Here is a 20,708-nt window from a genome sequence, read left to right as displayed (position 1 = left end):
TTTTTCACGTTGCATTCATAAGTAAAAGTACAGTGGAGGATTGCAATGCACTGTGACCTTTTGTGACCTTTGTCTGTTAAATGTTTAATCTGCAAAGTAACTACATCCATCATATAGACGTAACAGGGGAAAATAATCTAGTATTTTCTCGTGAAATGTAGTTTATGAAGTACAGGACTAGAGTAAATGTACTTACTGTACATGTGTAGTGGAAGGTCAGTAAAGTAACTGTAACTGTAAGCAGTCATGGTATGGTGGCCAGGATGTGTCAATCCTAGGAACGGATGCTCTATAAAGCTCACATTTGGGTTAATAGTTTACTTACACAAAGCTGTTGATGCATGAACAAGGTCTGTGTTACACGCTGTAATTCTGAGAGTTTCACATTTTGTTCCACGGCTTAAACTCAATATGTGAGCGATGAGTTTCTAGCTGTTCATAAAATCATTTGTAGACTTAATATCATCCAGATGTGTGGTTCAAGAATTAAATCTGCAAAAAACTATCACGAGTCTTTGTTGATGAAGAGCTAAATTTCTTTGTTCCTTTTTCCTGAAGGCGAGGGGGGGGTCGGAGGAAACACACAGGTTGACCTTTAAATGACATCATGAACAAATATTTGCATGTATTATTTTTTTTTGTTTACTGTGTTTTGCTATGCCTGTGACCTCAGACAGAGCTCTCGGGGCAGACTGACATGTGACTCGGCTCCAGCGGATTCCACACTGAGGTGTGGCCTTAGCCAATCAGCCTGGGTGTGGCTGCAAGCACCACCCCTCCCACACACACACACACACACACACACAAAGGGGACACACACTGGTCTCTCAGTCCCATTGTAAGTGGACAGAGCCCCCTCTGTGTCTCTAAACAAAGGTAAAGGCTGCTCAATGCCACACCTTCCACCCCCCACAACCAGCAACACACACAGAGCCCGGATCTGAAATTACAAAACAACTTCCCTGAAACATTACAAAGTATCTTGTGCTTTACATTTATAGGTCCACCTCCTGTTTTTATTCTTTACCACAATGTTTAAATGGCCGAACAGACCATGTGACACCTGATGAATGATTTCAAATTGGTTAACAGCAGAAAACATCCAGCGATCGAAAAAACTGGGGGTCACATCAATTAGTTGTTCAAAATAAAGAGAATCACACTAAAGGAGCAGGAAGTGGACCAGAATGCACTGCAGCTACAACACAGGTTACACTTCAATTAAGGAATGCAACTTTTTTTTTCTTATTCATTTTTATACTCATATGTGTTGTTTTCTTGTTCTAATGGAAGCTAGCACCAAGTCATTGTCCTTAACATATCATGGTAAGATTGCATGAAACAGGAATTTATGCAAACTTCCTGTTACAAATTCAACTACATGAAAATTATAACTGCATGAGAGAAACTGTTAAAGAGGATGTGCAGAGCAAACCTGACTGAAGATTTAAGTCTTATTAAAGGGTGGAGAGGCTCTTGAGATCAGCAGGGTAAATTTTCCAGCAAACATTATTTCATTATAGTACATGTCCATCTTTTAGAACTTGTTTTTCATTCTTTATCTGACTTTCAGCTCAGTTTTTTAGGGGTTTCGCTCCAGTTTGATGTTTTAACTGGATTTGCTCTCCGCTGACGGCCTCATTATCATCTCCTCTGTTCTGTGATTGGCCACTTCTCACCTGCTATTGATGTTGAACTTCGTTCAGCTCTTGTGGTGGTAGCATGAATGAAAATGGCTCCCTCACCTTCAATTTGTAAATTCACCCAACATCAACAATCATTGGCTGTCGTGGGTCGCACAGGGTGGAAACTCAAGTCAGTAAGCCAAATCACATTTCTTTTTCTACATTTTTCTTGTGGTAAGACTGAAGCAGTGTGTGTGTATGTGAGGGGGGGGGGGGGGGATTTTTGCCATTTAAAATAAAAAATAAAATTCCCATATAAACTGTATTTGGTGCCCCACAGCACCAAATACACCAGCGAGTGGAAGCGCCATATTGTTGCAATTTTTTGGTGAGTGTCAGACAGTCTCGAGGAGGGAGGATTTGTTTTTGTCTGCTGGAAAGAGCTGAAGGCTGCAGACGGCACAGCTGAAGGGCAAAACTCCACCAGCGGCTTAAAGTCAAACATACTCCCTTGATTCCAACTTTTCACTGATATTTAACAAAATCGTTTTCCATTAAGACTTCCATGATTCTACCAGGCTACTCTAACAAGTATTAACTGTGGGAAATGAATCATTATTGGGAGCTAGATAATAAGAAATGCAGAAACTTTTATACTCTAGTGGAAACACTCTGATTATACAGATGGACAGCAGGACGAGGAGGATTCTACAGCAGGAGTGATTTAAGAAGTTTCAATGGGTATTTTAATATATATTTTGCAGACTGCAACAAACTGAATACCCCTCCCCCTCCCCTTCCAAACATGTAGGAGAACCTACAGTGGCTCTCTTTGGGTTACAGTAGAAACACGGCAGGCTCTGTTGTAGATGACCCGCTCCCTGTGTAGATATAAAGGGCTCATTCTAAGGTACCGAAAACACAATTCTTATTAAAACACCAATTAAAACATACTTACGAATATTATCTTCCATATCTGCCAAGTCCGTTCAGCTAGATGCCACTAAATTCTACACACTGCACCTTTAAATACTGGCAGAAAAATGTTTCTAATGGAATCACCACGATCTATGAAAGTTTTCTGGTCAAGTGTAACTTGATGAACTCTCACTGTTGACCAAACGCTGTCTTACTGACCTTTGAGGTCAGTGGAGAGCCAGAGAGTCCAAAATGGAGGAAGCTGCTATAGCGCTTTGTAACACCGCCCAGTTTTATTTATGTTCCTCTCTCTGAGGATAAACTGCTCCACAAAAGAGCAATTGTTTGTGCGGACAGTTAGCGAATGAAGTTAATGGCACAAATACATCTTTTGAATAAACTGTGTGAACTTGTTGTCTCTTTAGCGATCGAGCTAACGAGCAAGCAGTTAGCAAACTTGTCAGCTTGAAGAGATTTTTTTCCCTCCTTAACTCCTTTTGAAGAAATTGAAGTAAAATCCTGAGAGCAAAATGCCACGGGGGAGTAAACAGCCCAGCACAGAGAAAATAGAAAGAAGTTCAGGGAACTTTTGTGTTTAGCAGTTAGCTCGCCAGCTACAGTCATTCCCCACAAGCCCTGTGAGTAGTTCTAACGTTAGCAAGAGTCTGGACGCAAATGTTTCATGAAGACATGCAGATAAACTTCACAACGATGCCAAATCGGTTCTGAGGCCTTCAGTGAGGTAACAACCAACTTCTTACTTCACTTCAAGAGTTTTCTTCGTGTTTCATGTCATATACAAATTAGCTAATTCAATTCCGACCATATTTATTAACCTAAATATATTCCAATGTTGTGTATTTTGCGCTTTTTCGGGAAACAACCTCATTTGGAATCATTAATCAGACTAATTTTAAGATCCATTTGTAGTGAACAATTTAAGAGTTAAAAACTGAATTCTTTGCTCGATTGTCTTTGCACTTTTATGACCTGTGAGAATCTTGTGCACCGACTTGAGCATAAATCTGCTCAAAAGTATTTTGGATTGGAAGGGTTACGAGCCGCAGCCAGACCTGGATCGAATAGGATTTGCAAATAATTCCTCAGCGTTTGTTTTAACCTAATCTGGAGTTCCAGCTGGGTGGAGTTCAGTGCTCCAGGACATTTCAGACGGAGCCACATGGGCAGTAAATCACAGAAAAAAAACACACAAAATAGAAAATTTTAGTCGGCTGGACTTTCTGAAGTCATGCCTCAACATACAAACCACACCCATTTTACCACGCCGAAAAGGATGAAGCAAACATTGAGAATCTTTTGCAAATCTGACTTGATCCACATCTGCAGTCAGGGGGGAGGGAGTACAGTTAGGGGGCCAGGAGTTATGTGTGTGTGTGTGTGTGTGTGCATGTGTGTGGAGAGCAGCACTAACAAGTACTGATAGTGAGAGACTGCGTACGTGTGTATGCACATGTTATGTGTGTGTAAATGAGGACTGACAAGAGTATGTGTGTGTGTGTGTGTGTGTGTGTGTGTGAGGAGGGGTCCTGCTGTGGAGTTCCAGGAATAAAAGGGTGGGGTGGGTGTGACCCTGTCAGCCTCTGATCCCACCACAGGAAGTCAGGGTGGGGGTAGAGAGGGACCAAGACTGAAAAAAGACAGACAGAGATAGGACTTTCTTTTGCCCCAGCTCACATTTCCAACTACATACGACAGAGTTCCCAAGCAACAAACACACATACCGATATTCCATGGTGAATTACTTTGTTTAGAAGTTCAAACCAAGTGGCAACTACCACAGCTTGAGGTTGAAGCCAATGTTGTCGGCCACTAGATGCCGGATCCAAAAAGTCCCTGACTTCATTCAAAAAGCATCAGCTTCTCTTTATAAAGACTAAGTCAATAAGTCATTATGGCCTCACTGAATTCAGGTCCTCTAATAAATGTGCTGGTGGTCATTTTCTGAAATTACTGCTCCGTTAATAAGATTTGAGGACTTATAGGAGCTTTGATGTCTGCTGCGTGAGCGTTGATTGATAGTTCGCTCGCCTGCTACTCTCCCCGGCTCCGGGACTCGCACCAAGTCGAATTATTCCCATGATATTTCTGTAAGTTTAACGTTACTTGACAAGTTCGCTTAATTAGCTAACGTGTGCACCAGTCAGTGTTCCCAGTGAGCTAGCGTTTGCTTCCAAAGCATAAGGGCCAACATGTTATTTGGACGGTGGCTGTTTGTGGCAAATAAACACAGACTGCAAACTGTTCAGAGGTTATATTTGCACGATTAAACTTAAGCAAATCTGCTTTGCTTTCAGTCTAAGTGCATCATAAAAGTTGCTTAACGATGTCATGTGGTAATTTGCTAATATGTGACATCACTGCTAGATGGTTGTGTGTGCTGGAGATTTTCTGAAACAAACTACAGTATATATTAACTCAAACAAGGCAAACACAAAGTGTTACAACACTAGAAAGATTTTAATCTCACAGCAACTGAACCGCAAATTAATTTTAGCTGATATAAAAGGCCAAGTGGAGTGAAACATCACGGAAGATGAAAGCCATCGAAACAAAGCGCTTCAAGCTTCTTACTCCACGTCTGGTGAGCTGAATGTGGCGATGCCGCTCGTGCGAGGCCAGGCTGCCCCCTGGTGGACAACATTACATTTTTATTTTGCGACAGTTCCGGTATCTATTTGCTATCTATCGATTTCTAATTCAGCATGAAGTGTGTTTCTGTGCATGTTTGTTTACTGATTTGTCTACACACTAAAAGTTTGGTATTAGACAATTTTTTTAATAAACAGCTCCCCCTGCTGGACGGTGCAAACCATTACATTTTTTATGGTTGTTTTTTTTTATCTGTCTACTGATTGACTTTAGTATATTATGTATAAATATATCTGTTTCTTATTTTTCTATACATGTAAGAGCATGGGCACAAAAACAATATATATATCTTTTTTAAAACAGCTCCCTCTGGTGGAAGAATTTCAATTTTCTGCGACGGTAGTTGACCAAAACTAAAATGCTTTTGACTACTAAACTTGATCAATGTGAATGTTTATGAAGGCGATCAACCGATAGACTCTCACAGCAGCGGTGGGGTCAACGGTCGTCGTTTTAATAATGCCTGAATCAGCATTTATCGAGCAAAAATGACAAAAATTGTCTCGTTCCAGCTTCACTAATCAATCAATGATTAAATCAATCATTAGTCACAGGAGTAAAATCACCATACAGGGACATACTAAGGACAAAACTCACTGACAGTTTTTTTTGGAGAGAAGTTGGATTTGGATACGCAGCCGTCCACTAGAGGATCTGAGTCTGGGCTTCAAACAGGCCAATCTCAACATTTTTAAAATCTATTTTTATCCGGTGAAGGCTGGCTGAGCGTGAACTGAACGCTCTGCTTCATCCTCATACGATCCCACACATTCACACCCGCTCAGAACAACCAGTCTGTCACTGCTGAGCTGTGGGGAGCTGAGGAGGAGAGTCATGTCGCAGGTTGCTAAGGGAGATTTTTCCCCAATCACTCTCTGCGTCCTGGTCTGAGATTTCAACCCTGTCACTGAGATAAAAGACGATAAACGAGGATTTAAAAAACAATACAATCAGATCAGCTGCTACAGAAAGATGACAAATGTTTTGATTTGAATTTGTTTTTTTCTGATGTGTGACAGTGAAAGTAGATGGCAGCACAAAGAAGACAGATATGATGGAGACCTGACAGGAGGGGAGCTGGATGAACTCGCTGCAAAAAATGACGGCTTCCCAAACATTACTTTATTATGAGACATAAAGGAATACACTGAGAAAAATAAAGGTTAACAGCAAACTGGTGATCATCTGTAGCTTTGTCTATTAATGTTTGTTTTGTGCTTTAAAATAGTTCATGTAGTCATCTGACAACAGAGAGACATTTGGATGAAACACAACGTTTTTTAATTAAATGTGTTGTTTTTAAAAAGAACAGCTTTTCCCCAATGCGTGGTAAATAAATTTCACCACATTATTCACCCAATTCAGTGTGCAAAGTGCTGAGGAATGTTGTGTCAGCATGTTGAGATCATGTTTTCGAGGTGATCTTGGCAAAACAATGTTCACATTAACTGTGTTGGGAAGAAGTAGAATAATTACTTATTGCTGTAACACGAAACCGTTTACTGGTTTAATATGATTCAGTTTTTCAGTCAGCAGTTTGTATCTGAATCTAATAGAGAAACAATCATTGATTAATTGTCGATAGATGCTGAAAACGCTGGCTCCAGCTGCTCGGATGTGACCGTTTGCTGCTTTTCTCTGTTTTATATCATTGTCAAGTGAAAATCTTTGGAATTTGGACTGTTGGTCAAACAAAACAAGCAATTTCCAGACATCGCCTCTGGGAAGTTATTGACATTTTTTTTTTACTATTTTCTAAATTTTCCACAATGATTGAAAAAAAAAAATCAATTAGTAAATAATGAAAATATCAGCTAGTTGCAGATCTATTTAAATCCATTATTACATGAAGACTCAATGTGATATAAAAACACTTGCTGAGCTTATTTTTTACAGTGTGAAAGAGAGGGTGGGACAGAAAGAGAGACTATCTGGGTCAGCGCTCTCTTCTCTGTCACTGCTGCCTCTCTCCAAACCCCCTGGCCCTGAGTGTGTGTGTGTGTGTGTGTGTGTGTGTGTGTGTGTGTGTGTGTTTTGGGTGGGGGGTGGGGGATTGCCCCAGTCAGCCGCACACTGTTCATGCCTCCACAGGGTCCACACACACACACACACACACACACACACACACAATTTACGTCTAGTTATTCTCCCACCCATGAACGATCACGCTGCAATTTCCCCGAGCAGTTCCAAAAAACCCTATCAAGGTACATCAAGGTACACACTGACATTGATTCATTGTTATTAGATGTACAGATGAAGATGATCCGTCTCCATTTGACCCCAGTTTCTTCCTATCTGTCTGTATTCTAGCTCAGTTACTCTCAAGAGTTTCCTTCTATGATAGTGTTATTTAACTATGCAGCAGCAGCAGCAGTAGTTTCAGTTTGGGAATCATCAGTGTTTCATGTAACCGAGGGTACAATGAGCATGAGAGGCGGAGGGGAAATAACCAAAATTAAGAAAAGAGGCAGAGGGGTTTTTTTTCCCCTCCTATAATGGCCACCAGTTCATACCACTGTGGGTTCAATCTCAGTTCATAGCACCGTTTAACATCCTCCCGACAGGCTGTCGATAGCATTCAGATATGGAACGGTAATTTTTCAGTGCACTGAATGTAAAAGCAGTCAAAGCTTTCTGTTCAGTAATAGCGGGAGGTTATGCGTCTTTATAGATTTTATGGCATCTTTTGGATTATCTGGGCACATTTCAGTAGAGAGAGATATAAAGAAACAAAGATAATGTGCTGCAGGAGACTCAGGTCAGTGTCAGATTGACCATTAATGGAAGCATTAGCATGAAAAGGTTTCCCAGTCACTCCTCACACTCGCCTCATGGATCTTTTTTTTTTCTCCTGAGGGTGTCGAAAGCATGGTGGTGGTTTTCCAAGATGGCACCCCATTCATTCCTATTTAAAAAGAGAGTGTTTTTGAATCCAAGCACACATTATGGCTACAAATTTTGGACAACAATGGAGGTCTAAAGCACAGAGGAATAAGACATTGCAAGCTATATATCTTTTAAAGCCACAAAAAAAATATGGAGAAATGAATTTTTTTGTAAATTTTGTGCCCTTATAGGACAGAGTGTAGTGGTGTAGTGTAGCTGACACAAAATCAAAAAGGAAGAGTCTGCAATTAAAGTGGAAACGAGGGGGTGTTGTGATTATATGCTCAGCAAAGGTCACCAGGATGCTCTGATTTGTTCATTCTTACTATACCTAATGCCACGAGAGTAGTTTCATAGTGTTTGTGACACACAGTAAATGGGTTTTTTTTACAGCTGTTTTTTTGAAGCAATTATGTGGTACAAAGTCTTTTTGGGCCATAAAAATGGCAGTTCTAGAGAGAAACCATCGACGATGCACTAAAACGGTTATTGCAAACAAACTATTGGGGAAATATTTGAATATAACATTACGTTAACTATGTTTGGACACCAAGCACCATTTACTATTTACAGACAGCAGCTACTAGTTCAAGTACGGGTCAGGAAGGTCTGCGTCCTACTCCGCGGTTTATATCTGTGACGCCTTGCTGGTTGCGTCACGCTAGCCAAAGAAATATCAGCAGAGTGTATCACCAGTAATATACCTGAGAGTTTTATTTACAACTGAAAATAGAGAGAGGAGAAGAAGAGAAGAGTGGAGAAAGTTGGGAGAGGGCAAGGAGGTCAGTTCCCATTGGTTTCCAGATATTGCACAACTCCCGTAACTGGAGTCCAACGCGCACACACACACACACACACATGTATACACACCCCCACCTCCCCCTAAAGATTCAGCCCTGAGAGGCGAGAGGACCCCCTCTTAGAGAAGAAGGCTTCGAAGGAAAATGAGGGAAAACTGTGTGTGTGTACATACTTATGGTATGCATGTGTGCATGTGTATGTGTGTGTATGTGTGTGTATGTGTGAGAGAGAGAGAGAGAGAGAGCTATCAGGGTCAGAAGCTTTTGGTCTACACTTCCTTCATATAGACACACCTCCCCTGCTCGAACCCCCCCTCCTTCTTTCATTTTTCTTCTTCCTGTTGACCTCCCTTACTTTGTGTGTGTGTGTGTGTGTGTGTGTGTGTGTAGTTGGGGACGGGTGGGGCTCGGTTAATAAGTGACCGAGATGAGACGGGCAGTTGGTTGCTAAAGGGCGATGCCACCGAAGATTACTTTTTAATTCATGAACAACAGAAATTCTGAGCGAGGACATAAAATTCAATCAGAAAGTCCAGATTTAGGAACATCTGGGAAGGATTCCTTCAAATATTTTCAGAGAATTGAAGATCTCAACTGTGAACAGTAACAGGACTTCCTGTGCTTACTGTCTTGGCAGTTTTTTTTAAATTACTTGAGATACAAGAACACAAACATCAAATTCTCCTCCTGCATCCTGTTTGAAAGCAGGTGGACTTTAAGAACACAGATGAGTTTGATTTTGTTTGGAATATACTGTACGGAAAAACAGAATCTGCCAGGAGAGCTGCTCACGAGAGCTGATTTTCGTACTTTACACTTCCAGATCCGTCCCCGCGGCCTCTCCGGTCTTGACTATGTGGGCATTCAGACAGTAAACAGCACTACGTTAAAAAAAAAAGAAAAAGAAAAACCCAGTGAGCAGCAGTGATGTGGGAGTCCAGTGTGAGTTTGTGCATCCGTGCGTTTTAAGATATCAGACACCAAAGTGGTTTAAATTGAGTTAGAATTGCACGACTATTTTACAACTCATCATGTTGACAGAATCCGTCTTGACGACTGCGAGGCTAAAAGTAGAATTACAGCATCATGTTATACATAAATGTACACTTGACTGTGTTCGATTATTCAATACATGGGCGGATTTGAAGGGAACGGCTCCTGCAACAATAGTGGCAATTTACTTCCCTTTCAGCAGTGTTTCATATGTTGATCATGACTGATAAGTTCTGCTGTTGGTTGAAAACTGCACCTGAACTTCAGCTTTTTGCTTTTACTGAAGATTAAAAGACCTCCTTCCAAAGCTTCATGTCATAGCAGATTCACACAGTTTCACCATAAATGTTACACAAACTAACGTAGATCACTATGACAATATCAAATAGGAAATGAACCCTGTAGTGTGGGGTATATTTTCTTTAAGCAGAGCTATTCTGCTATCAAATATATTAAAATCACAGCTGTATTATATCAGAACATGCAAGCATGCTAGCAGCTCTGCACAGCTAACAACAGAGGCTCCTTCCTTTGGGCCCCACTGACCCCTTGGGCTGCTGGACTGGAACCCAGTTAACAATCTATGGATCAACACAGTGTCGCCGTTGCTTCGGTGCAGCAGAAGTTGAGCCAGATTTAACTTTTTTGCCAGATTGGCTTTGAGGTTTGTTTGTTTTTTTACAGGAGCCTTTTGTCATGTGCCTACACAGTGGTCTCATTGAAATGAATGAGGAGGCTGCACAAAAAAACACACAAAAAAACTCCTGAAAAAATAAAAAAATCAGTAAATCTTGCTCAACAGATGTGTATAGACTGTAAAAACAAAAAGTTCTTCCTGTAACTCTTGCATGAGATGAAAATGTCTGTTAAATATTAAACATTGGGAGCTATATGTACGCTCGGTTGCTTCTCCCTATGCGTCTGTATGTCACATGTCTCTGAAGCCTGAGGCTCTCTGTACCAAGCACTGCCATCTCTGTCTCTATTGTCCTGCATAGAGAGAGCAAAAAAAAATAAATTAAAAAAAAAAAAAAAAAGAGGAGAAGAGGAAGAAATAATGTGATGTTGAGGCAGAAAAAAAAATGTTATAAAGGACACGGGAGAGGAAGGAGAAAATAAAAAAGAACGGAAAGAGAATAAAGAGGAAAGAGACGAGGAGAGCTCGAGAGAAGTAAAAACCACAGAGCGAAGCCTTTCACTCTCTCAAACAGCTGTGACCTTACATGTCTATGTCTTCCTCCTCCTCCTCCTCCTCTTTATTTAACTCATACCACTCTCTCCTCTCAAAGTCTCTCCTGCTGATAACCCTCCCTACAAATCATTACAGTCTTATCTCACTTTTCACTTCACTAAACTACATTTTAATGATATAAATCAATTTCTAACACATACAGAAAAATAATAAATATCTTAAGTAAAATGACAACACAGAGACAAAAAGCAGTGATCACACCGTACTTGAGTATTACATCATCACTAGCTGATAGAGCAAACACACACACACACACACACACACACACACAGCACTGAAACAACACGCCTACTTCTCTACTCTCGCACTACAGCAGAGAGGACAAACTTATCTCCCGCCCCCCCCCCCCTCGACCACTCCCTGACAGTTTCACTCCCTCCCTCCACCCCTCCTGCAGCTGAGGAGAGCCCACCGCCTCTTAAAGGGCCAAGGTCCTCCTCAGAGGGGCCTCGTGCACACGGGCAGGGCCAGGGCAGGAACGTACCGCGGAGAGGTCGAGGCTGGAGCTGCTCTGACGCTCGTCGGAGATACGAGAGATGTGACTCCCTTGATTCTCACACACACACATTTTATGATAAGACTGCTCGCTCATGGGTTCGGGTCCTTATGGACACTTCCTGATCCTTGTGTCCTTCATTGGTGATCTTGAAAAATTAGGTTTATAATTAACAAGGGTAAAAGATAAAAGTTGAAAAATCATTTACTTTAAAATGATTCAGGGAGAAGTAAGATCAGTCAAATCCTGCTGGCAGAATTAATTTACTATTTTACTAATGTTATTTAGACCTTGATGCTCAGATGAGGCATGAGGTGGCACAATAACAAGATACAGTGTTTGTTAGAAGTCCTGTAGCTAGGCAACATGGTGAAAAATTCATATTTTCCACTTATGTTGTATATATCACAATGTGGCAAATACAGTATATGCAAAAATCATAAAAAATATATATTAACTAATGTTAACTAATGCGCCAGAACATCATATGAGTAAAACAAAAAGTTCAAAGGCTAGCAGCAGTTTCGATTTTAATTGCAGATTGTTCTGAATCACTACTTTGGATAACAGAAACTTATAGAACGATAACGTGATCTCTGTTTCTCCACCATCCAACAGGTGGCTGAAAAGTAGAGCTGCACTAACCATTGTTTTCTCAATTAATTGGTTCATTTGTTTGTCTATTAAATGTCTAAACCAGAGGATGTTCAGTTTCAGGATGTTTCACTTTTCTTTTTTTGGTGCAAGAAAGCACAAGAAAAATCAACTCAAATGAAAAAAAGTGAAAGAAAAAAAAACCACAACTAGATTGATGCATCCTTTGTATGGCAGTGATTGCAGTGATATGGGAAACACACCATCACTTGAAATGTAAAGATTCTCTCTCTCTCGCTCTCTCACACACACACACACATACACACACACACACATCATAAACAACCTCAGAGCTTGTCGGATTGAAGTGCGAAGAAGGTCAAAACAACAGCTGACGACTGCCTGTCAGGCTCTGACAACAACAAAAGGAAGAGACAAGTCAACAGCGACCGACTAGAGTTGTTTACTAGCCACAGGGGTCAAAGGTCATTGTTGCTGCATAATATTGGCTGTCTTGTAGGGGGACATTAACAATTTTTGGACAATGAAACAGAGAAATTAATCGACAGGAAGTTTGGGATTGACCTGAGAGAGCCAGAGGATGGATGTGTCAAGGACGGGGAAGTTGTCATGATTCCAAATGATTCAGTTCAGCTCACATGTGATGACACGATAAATTAAACACTATAATTTACTATGAGGTAAAGTGGACGCTTTCATTTCTTTCAGTAATGGTGCCAAAACTTTTTTAAAAGCCTCCATTTCTATTTATATATTGACTGGGGAACGTTCTGATGAGCCAAACACTTTTTGTTAATTTGAGTTTTCCTTTTTCTTTCTTTTGCTTCCTTTTCACTTTCTACGTCTCTGTTAATGCACATGCTTTTAGTGCCTTCCTGTTTTTGTTCTCGTCGTCGTTATTATAACAACAACAGATGGACTGGTTTCATTGCCTGGTTGAGGGCTAATGAGAGTACTTAAGGGGCATTTTTTCCCCTCAGTTTCACATTCTGTATTTAGGTTTCATTGTGCCTGTTTGCTGTATATTCTTGATGCAAAATAAACACAATATCTTAATCATTAAAGATGCACTGATGTGTAACTTTAACGGATATTTTTCACTTTTTTCTGACATTTTGTGGACAAAACAATTAAAAGATGAATCAAAACTATAATTGGTAACCTGACTGGTAGACAATGCAACATGTGATAAGAGGTCCCAGGTACACTTTGCTTTATTTGAAGGGGTCACAGGTCAAAAAGGTTAGGAACCACTGTTCTATGAGTATATCGTTTGTTTAGGGTTGGGTATTGTTCATGTGCCAACATGGTTTAACAATGCTAATTAATGTCACAGTGTCAAAGTATCATTTAAATCAAGTGCCTTTTGTTGCAGCACCTGATAGTTTTCAATACTGTGTCCTAAGGACCCAATTTAGTCAGGAGCTAAAATGTATCACAGTCTGATTCCCAGTTCTACACTTACATGTCCAAGTGTAGGTGAGAGAGAATGAACATACGGTATATATTTTCTTAAGATCCATTTAATTACCTTACAGGTACTTTATGGAGTTTTTGACCACTAGTAGCGCTACAGAGCAATGTTTTAACAAGTGGGTTCCTTGTTTTGATACCATTCTCATGTTTGTATGCTAAATATACCACCATCCATTGGCTTAGCTTAGCTTAGCTTAGCTTAGCACAAAGTCTGGTTACGGGGGAAACAGCTGGACTAACTCTGTCGAAAGGTAACAAAATCCACCATCTCTGACGTATACATAACTAGTTGCATCTTGTTGCCAGTTTATGGGTGGTTATGTACTGAACTACTTCTTTGGAGAGTGACACATTACTTTTTGTATTAACCCTGCACAGTATCACCATTGAACAAAATAAGTCAAGTGCCAATTTTGAGCTTTGAAGATGTTTTCATCTGTCCAAAACCTTCCTTCAGCTGGTTGCCTGGCAACTGGTCCAGATCAGTACATAACCTTTCCATTGGCAGACAATTTTGTCCAAAGCCCGTTCAAATTAAGGTACAATCAAAGCCACAGTAGATCCACTAAAAAACCATCAAGTTTCAAAATTACACCTGACACAAGAATCACAAGGTTGCAAGGAGATGAAAAAAACATGATGCACTGATGTGTGATATGATACCAATACATCGGGTCATAACACTCCGTATATTTTGTTGTTTTAAATGCCTTGTAAACATCTGAAAGCCTCTGAAATATATACTCACCAAACATCACAGCATGAACTGTCCACACAGCCAACTGCATGACATTCAGTCTGTCAATCCGCTGAGACATTGCTCATGTTTGACAGTCCTGCCCCCAAAATCTTCCCGCTGTTTCTTCCAGGAGAACACCGCTAAGGATTTTCTCGACTGAGGGGAATCTGACTGAGACCAGCTGGGAGTTACTGAGGAATCCTGTAATGCTGGTTCACCGTCAGGCTCATATTTACATTAAAGTAACGCACACTTCTCACCAATAGAGACTAAAATAACAGCACCAGTGCAAACACGTCTGCACAGCTGGGTCATGTAAGGTCGCCTTGCACTTAGCTGTGTTAGTTAACCCCGTATATACTACACATGGTGTTCTTTTACCTTATCATTCATAATTATCTTAATTTTGTTTTACTGTATTTATCTTTTTATTGTTTTAATTTTATGATCATGTCCAGCCTTTTGAGCTGCATTTAATGTTTGAATTATTTTACACCATGTTTTCATTTTATTTCACATCATTTGCAAACTTTTACATTATTTGTAAATGTTAAATCTTTAAAAATGTTTTTCTTTTAATGAATAATTTTATGTAAAACACTGAAGCTGTATTTTATGTTTGAAAGTATGCTTATATTATTTTAATTAAAGCTTATTTATTGATTTGTTTTAATTTGCCACTTGGGAGCAGAAGAACTAAACCCGACAAGCTTAAAAACACGTCTCAGACAGATCCATTGTTAACATGAAATACATTTTTAAAGTTTTTATAAATACATGTTTATTATTGGTTCTTGTTCAGTTTCAGCTTGTGACCACTGCTCATCTTTGCTGGTGCAGTTTGTCTGTGTCTGACAGATGTTACTGTGATTTTCCAGACTATTCCCACCTTGACACACTGGATTTTTTTTTTTTTGGCTCTTGCTATTTCAGCTCGGATTATTTTGCCTCTTCTGGAGCTCTGTTAGTTGACTCATGCTGCCTACATATCAAACTGCTGATTGACTCTTTTATAGGCGACAGATGCTGCTAACTGGCATCGGGCCAATGATGAGCCATCTCTGTAGAACTGTAATACAGTTACTTCTATCATAAAGTCCTCTTCTATGAGGGATTTACTTGTTTTTGGTCTACCTCCAAGTAGATCAAAACAGAGTGACATGTTGTGGCCTTGTGATTCTTTAAAATGTTGGTCAGAAAACACACACACACTGCATATACTGTATGCAGAGAAGTGCAGTGAAGAACTGGGTGTGTCTCCATCTGGCTGACAGATAGAGAGAGAGAGACCTAGAGAGAGAGAGAGAGAGAGAGAGAGAAGCTGCCCGGCTGTTATCACACCACACCCTGTTGACGCAAAACCGGCCACCACTTCCCTACACACCCTCTTATCCCCACACACACACACACACACGCTAGACAAAGTACACTAAGTTAAGTACATATAACTCTTGCATACACACACACACATACACACACACACACACACACACAAACAAACACACGCGTGCCCAGACCACAGCGTTGCGGTCTGAGTATTTCTCTAAAGCTCACACTGAATTCAAAGCACTTATAGGCTCGAACCAACCTCAAACACGAGCGAGCGTGTGCAAACAAACACACACAAATAAAACACATTCACAGGATTTACTCGGTGAAACAAGTGCCTATAAAACACGTCTCCTGTCTGTCAAGTGGTCTGAGCAGGTATTATCAAAAAGAAATCGAATGTAAATACATCTCCGCCAACAGCCACTAAAATATGACCCTGTCTACATGATATGAGGGAGATATTTTGCATCTACTTTCTTTTTTATATCAATATAACTGGTTGTTGCCTTCTTTTGACAGTAGAAAGCAACAGCATCCAATAAATTAAAAAAATACATTTCTATTTCAGTTCACCATATATACAGTACATTTATATACCTTTGAATGTACCTCATTTGCATGTCACTTTAGACAAAAGCATCTGCCAAATAAATATGTATATTGGACTGATAGAATTGCATCACACCCTTTACAGTCAGTTATATTCGAATCAATCTGCCCATAGACTGTGGATGGTTGATTTCTTAACCGTCATGTCAATGTGAAATCCATTTTCCATAATCCAAGTAGGGGATTAAGAAACCAGATTTCCCACCGTAGATTTCTCCAAGAGAACATCAGTTTCTCTGCCATGTCAACGGTTAATGGTATAAAGATTTTTGGATCTGCACATGTGCCTGGAGAAGGAAGCACAGGAAGTTGTCACCAGCAGAAAGTGAATTATCAGCAGCAGTAAAACAACAACAACCAAAAGTAAGCATTATTAGAGCGACAAGAGATGCTATCAATGGAGAATGTCATGAAGGAGTACAACATCCTGAAATATCCAGACGGGAGGAAACACTGCAATGCTGACTTTTTGAAGAAGCTGTCCAGTTGCGAGGCAGAGGAGGGTTTCAGGAGGACTGTAGAGCAGATTCACTGTGGGTGGAAAATGTTAAAACAGTCCTACCACAAATCTAAGATTCACAACAGGACCGGTGGCAGTGACCACAGTTTGTGTCAGTTTTTGGGTGTCGAATGTGGGCTTCAAAGATAGTTGAGTTCAACAATAATGCCCCACCCCCATTGGTAGATAACAAAGGGTTGTTGCATGTTGGTGTTCAGCCTATTTCAACAAAAGGATATTCTTGTAGTTGAGTTGTTAATAGCCTGATTTTGCTAACTCTACTGTTTTGTGTTATTCAGAGAACTATGACTCAAATGTTTCAGAGGTCCCTTTAACACATGACACATGAGAGTGAAAGACCATTTATGACAATAGATTCGAGCCAGCTCATCCGGTGAGTGACACCTTGCATATTCAACACCTAAATGGAGACTTTCTTTATGCATATTTTAAACCACATTTCAGCTCAGTGTCTCACTATGTGCCATCAACCGACTGCTCTATACACATGCATATTGTGTTGAACATCAATTATGTTGTTCAATTTCATTTTTGAAGCACATGTTTCAACCCCATCGAGGTATATTTGATTAAACAGTCAAAGACAAATGCAGAACTTTGAGCCACAGACAGTCAGTGAGGAAAGAGGATATGTAAGATGATTCATATCACTAAGTTATGAAAACATGAGATAGCATTTGATTTGACACAAATGTCAGACAAACAGAAACAGTCCTTCTCAAAAGCACCACTTGAAGTCTAGCCTAGACAAGACTTAGCTTGTGTCCCTTCATGGGAAAGGATACCCACATTAAGACTTTTCCATCACCATAATGAAAGCAGGTAACCTTAGGTGTGTCTCTGCGAATATGACAGAAGTTACTCACACCTCCTGTACTGCTGGAGCCCCTATGTCTGCCAACACACCTCCGCAGTTAGTCCAAAACGTTGCTGCCAATCTAGTGTTCAACCTCCCCACGTTTTCTCACACTACTCCTCTTGTCCGTTCACTCCACACACTTTCTGTTGCAGCTCAAGTCCAGTTCAAGATTCTGGTGCTGGGCTACAGGGCAGTAACAGGACCTGCTCTCAAGCCATGGTCAAACAAAGTGGCAACTACCATGGTTTGAGGATGAAGCCATTGCGGAAGTACCTTAAAGTGCAATCCCAACTAACCAACAAGTCCAACTGACTCCCATTCAAAAAGCATCAACTTCTCTCTAGAAATACTCAGTCAAACGAGTCATTGGGGGTCAATTGCTAAATTTGTGTCCTAACAAGTATACTGGTGATTATTTTGGAAATTATAACATTAGACCAAGTGTGCACCACTCTGTGTTTCCAGTAAGCTAGTTTTCACTTCAGTCTGAGGTAGGGGGGCGTGTTTCCAGAGTGTGAAAGGCAACAACCCATATTCCTTAGATTAAGAGGCCTACAGGAGTGGGGACAGGATCCTTTAAAACCAGGCCAGAAACACACTGAGAGTATGTCCACATTAATACGTTTTCATTTTAAAACAGCGCTTTAAAACAAAAACGATCTCCGTCCATACGAGCGTTTTAGCACCATTTCAGAAATAACCTCCATCCATACTTACAAACCTGAAACGCATATCACACGACCATTCACGTACACTGGGCATGCACGTGCCAGTGTAAACAGGAAGCAGATTATCTACTCTGCAGTTGGTTGCTTAGTTGCAAAAAATACTACAGTGAAAGAACAGCCATGGTAAGAAGTAAGACCAGAGATTTCTTTGCTTGGACCAACGACGAGGTGGAACTGTTACTGAAAGAAACACACGAGCATAAGGCGGTCAAGGAATCAGGGATGGACATATTGTGACTGATAAGAACCCTCCATCACTGGACTTAATGACTAGGGGCCCATCACCCTGACGTCTGTGGTCATGAGGTCCTACAAGAGACTGGAGTCGACCCACCTGAAGGAAATCACAGACCCCCTGCTAGGCCCCCTGCTAGGCCCCCTGCAGTTTGCCTACCGGGCAAAAAGGTAAGTGGATGATGCAATCAACACGGGATACATGTCTGCATAGAGACAGGAGGTCGAACAGCTGGCCCTGTGATGCGGTCGCAACAACCTGGAGCTGAATACGCTCAAAACTGTGGAGATGACAGTGGACATCAGGAAGAGCCACCGATCACTGCCCCCCTTCCCCACCATACTCAACAAAACCATGTCGGCTGTGGAATCCTTCAGGTTTCTGGGATCTACAGTCTCCCAGGACCTGAAGTGGAAGTCCAACATCAACACGGTCATCAAAAAGGCCCAGTAGACGATGTACTTCCTGCGCCAGCTCAGGAAATACAACCTGCCTCAGGAGCTGCTGATCCAGTTTTATACTGCGGTCATCGAGTCTGTTCTCGGTACATCCATCACTGTCTGGTTTGGAGACGCCACCAAACAGGACAAGAACAGACTACAACGGACAGTCAGGTCTGCAGAAAAGATTATCAGTGCTGGTCTGCCGAATACATTTCACTCATTACTGTATATCTGAACAGGCTGTATATATACACCGCACATAACCACCTACTATAAGTTTAAAAAGTAGCAGGGTTTTTTCCCATTTAATATTTATCTCATTCCTCCTTGCACTATTCACTTCTTTGCAGTATTTGCATCCAGTTCACAGAAACTGTTTCACCTGTATATAGTTCATTCTTGCTGTATATTTCTGAAGATTGTTGTGTTGTTATTCTGCGTAAGTACATTGAGAGCCACTAAACCAGAGTCCAATTCCTTTGGCTAATAAAGATGATTCTGGTTCTTATTTAGAAGGTCTTGGCTCCAAATGGAAAAGATGGCACGACCAGAAGCAGCAACTCTGGGCTTCTAATGGCTCCATTGCAAACCAGTGGGTGACGTCACACCTTGATACGCCCATATTTACTGATATACAGGTGAAACCATTATACTGTTCTGCTTCTGGACAAAGCTATTTCCTCTCACTCTGGAAACCCTTTTAGTTGCTTGAGAGGAATGCACTCTTCTGCATGTAGACAAGACACACATAAGAGTTCTGAGAGATGGTGTATTTGGACTAGGATGAATTTAAGGAGCAAGATGGAAGACGTGTTTTTAATATTTTAGAAAAGCAGTGATCAGGTAGGTACCGTGTTTCTCTTGCTGCTATTGAAGTGCAGCGTAATGTCTGGAGATCAAACATTACAGATTTAATTTACTTTTCTCTCTCATGTTGTCATAAGTGAGTCCCAGAATGAAACAAGCCACCTGGAGTTTCTTGTTAACTTATCTGTCTTGGGAATCTTTTGTTTACAGCGACGTTGCAGAGGAAGATTTTCACCAGGTCTGATGGAGCAAAAATATTAGATCATCGACTCCCGTTCACACCATCCTACCAGTGCTGCAACCAACAATTATTTTCATTATCAATTAATCTGGCAATTATTTTTTCGATGAATAGATTCATCTTTTAGTCAATGAAATGCTAAAAAAAATAGTGAGAAAATTCACAATTTCTCAGGGGCCATCATGATGTCTTCAGTTTGCTTGTTTTGTCTGACCAACAGTCCAAAATCTTTAGATAGGTTAGGTTAGCAAATAACCCAAAAATTTTCCAGTGTAGGAATGGAGAAAAAAGCCCAACACAATAATAGACAAACAGGACTTTATCCAAACGCACTGAAAAAAAGGAGGCTTTTGTTTTTGTGTGTACCATTCTGCACTGTATAACATAGAGCCTATGGTCATGTGATTTTGATTAGCTGACATTGATCACCTTTAACCCAGTTTCCATTTCAAGCCCAAGTT

At 40.7% G+C, this 20,708-nt stretch overlaps 1 protein-coding gene across 3 annotated transcripts in view; it reads right to left on the bottom strand.

Annotated features, from left to right (window-relative positions):
- The window catches only part of klf8 (Kruppel-like factor 8), an 86,027-nt gene that overhangs the window by 47,801 nt on the left and 17,518 nt on the right, over window positions 1–20,708 (bottom strand). Inside the window, exon 1 of one of the 3 annotated variants that reach the window (XM_042430600.1) lies at window positions 2,584–2,610. The exons of the other annotated variants lie outside the window; for them this stretch is intronic. The gene's annotated coding sequence lies outside the window, so the exon portion shown is untranslated. Of the gene's footprint in view, window positions 1–2,583; window positions 2,611–20,708 lie in introns of those variants that run through there. 3 annotated transcript variants of the gene reach the window in all.

The sequence above is a fragment of the Thunnus maccoyii genome, chromosome 13 (assembly GCF_910596095.1).
Source record: "Thunnus maccoyii chromosome 13, fThuMac1.1, whole genome shotgun sequence".
Lineage (NCBI taxonomy): Eukaryota > Metazoa > Chordata > Actinopteri > Scombriformes > Scombridae > Thunnus > Thunnus maccoyii.
Note: the sequence above shows the minus strand (reverse complement) of the source record. Positions and strands in the feature narration are given on the sequence as shown.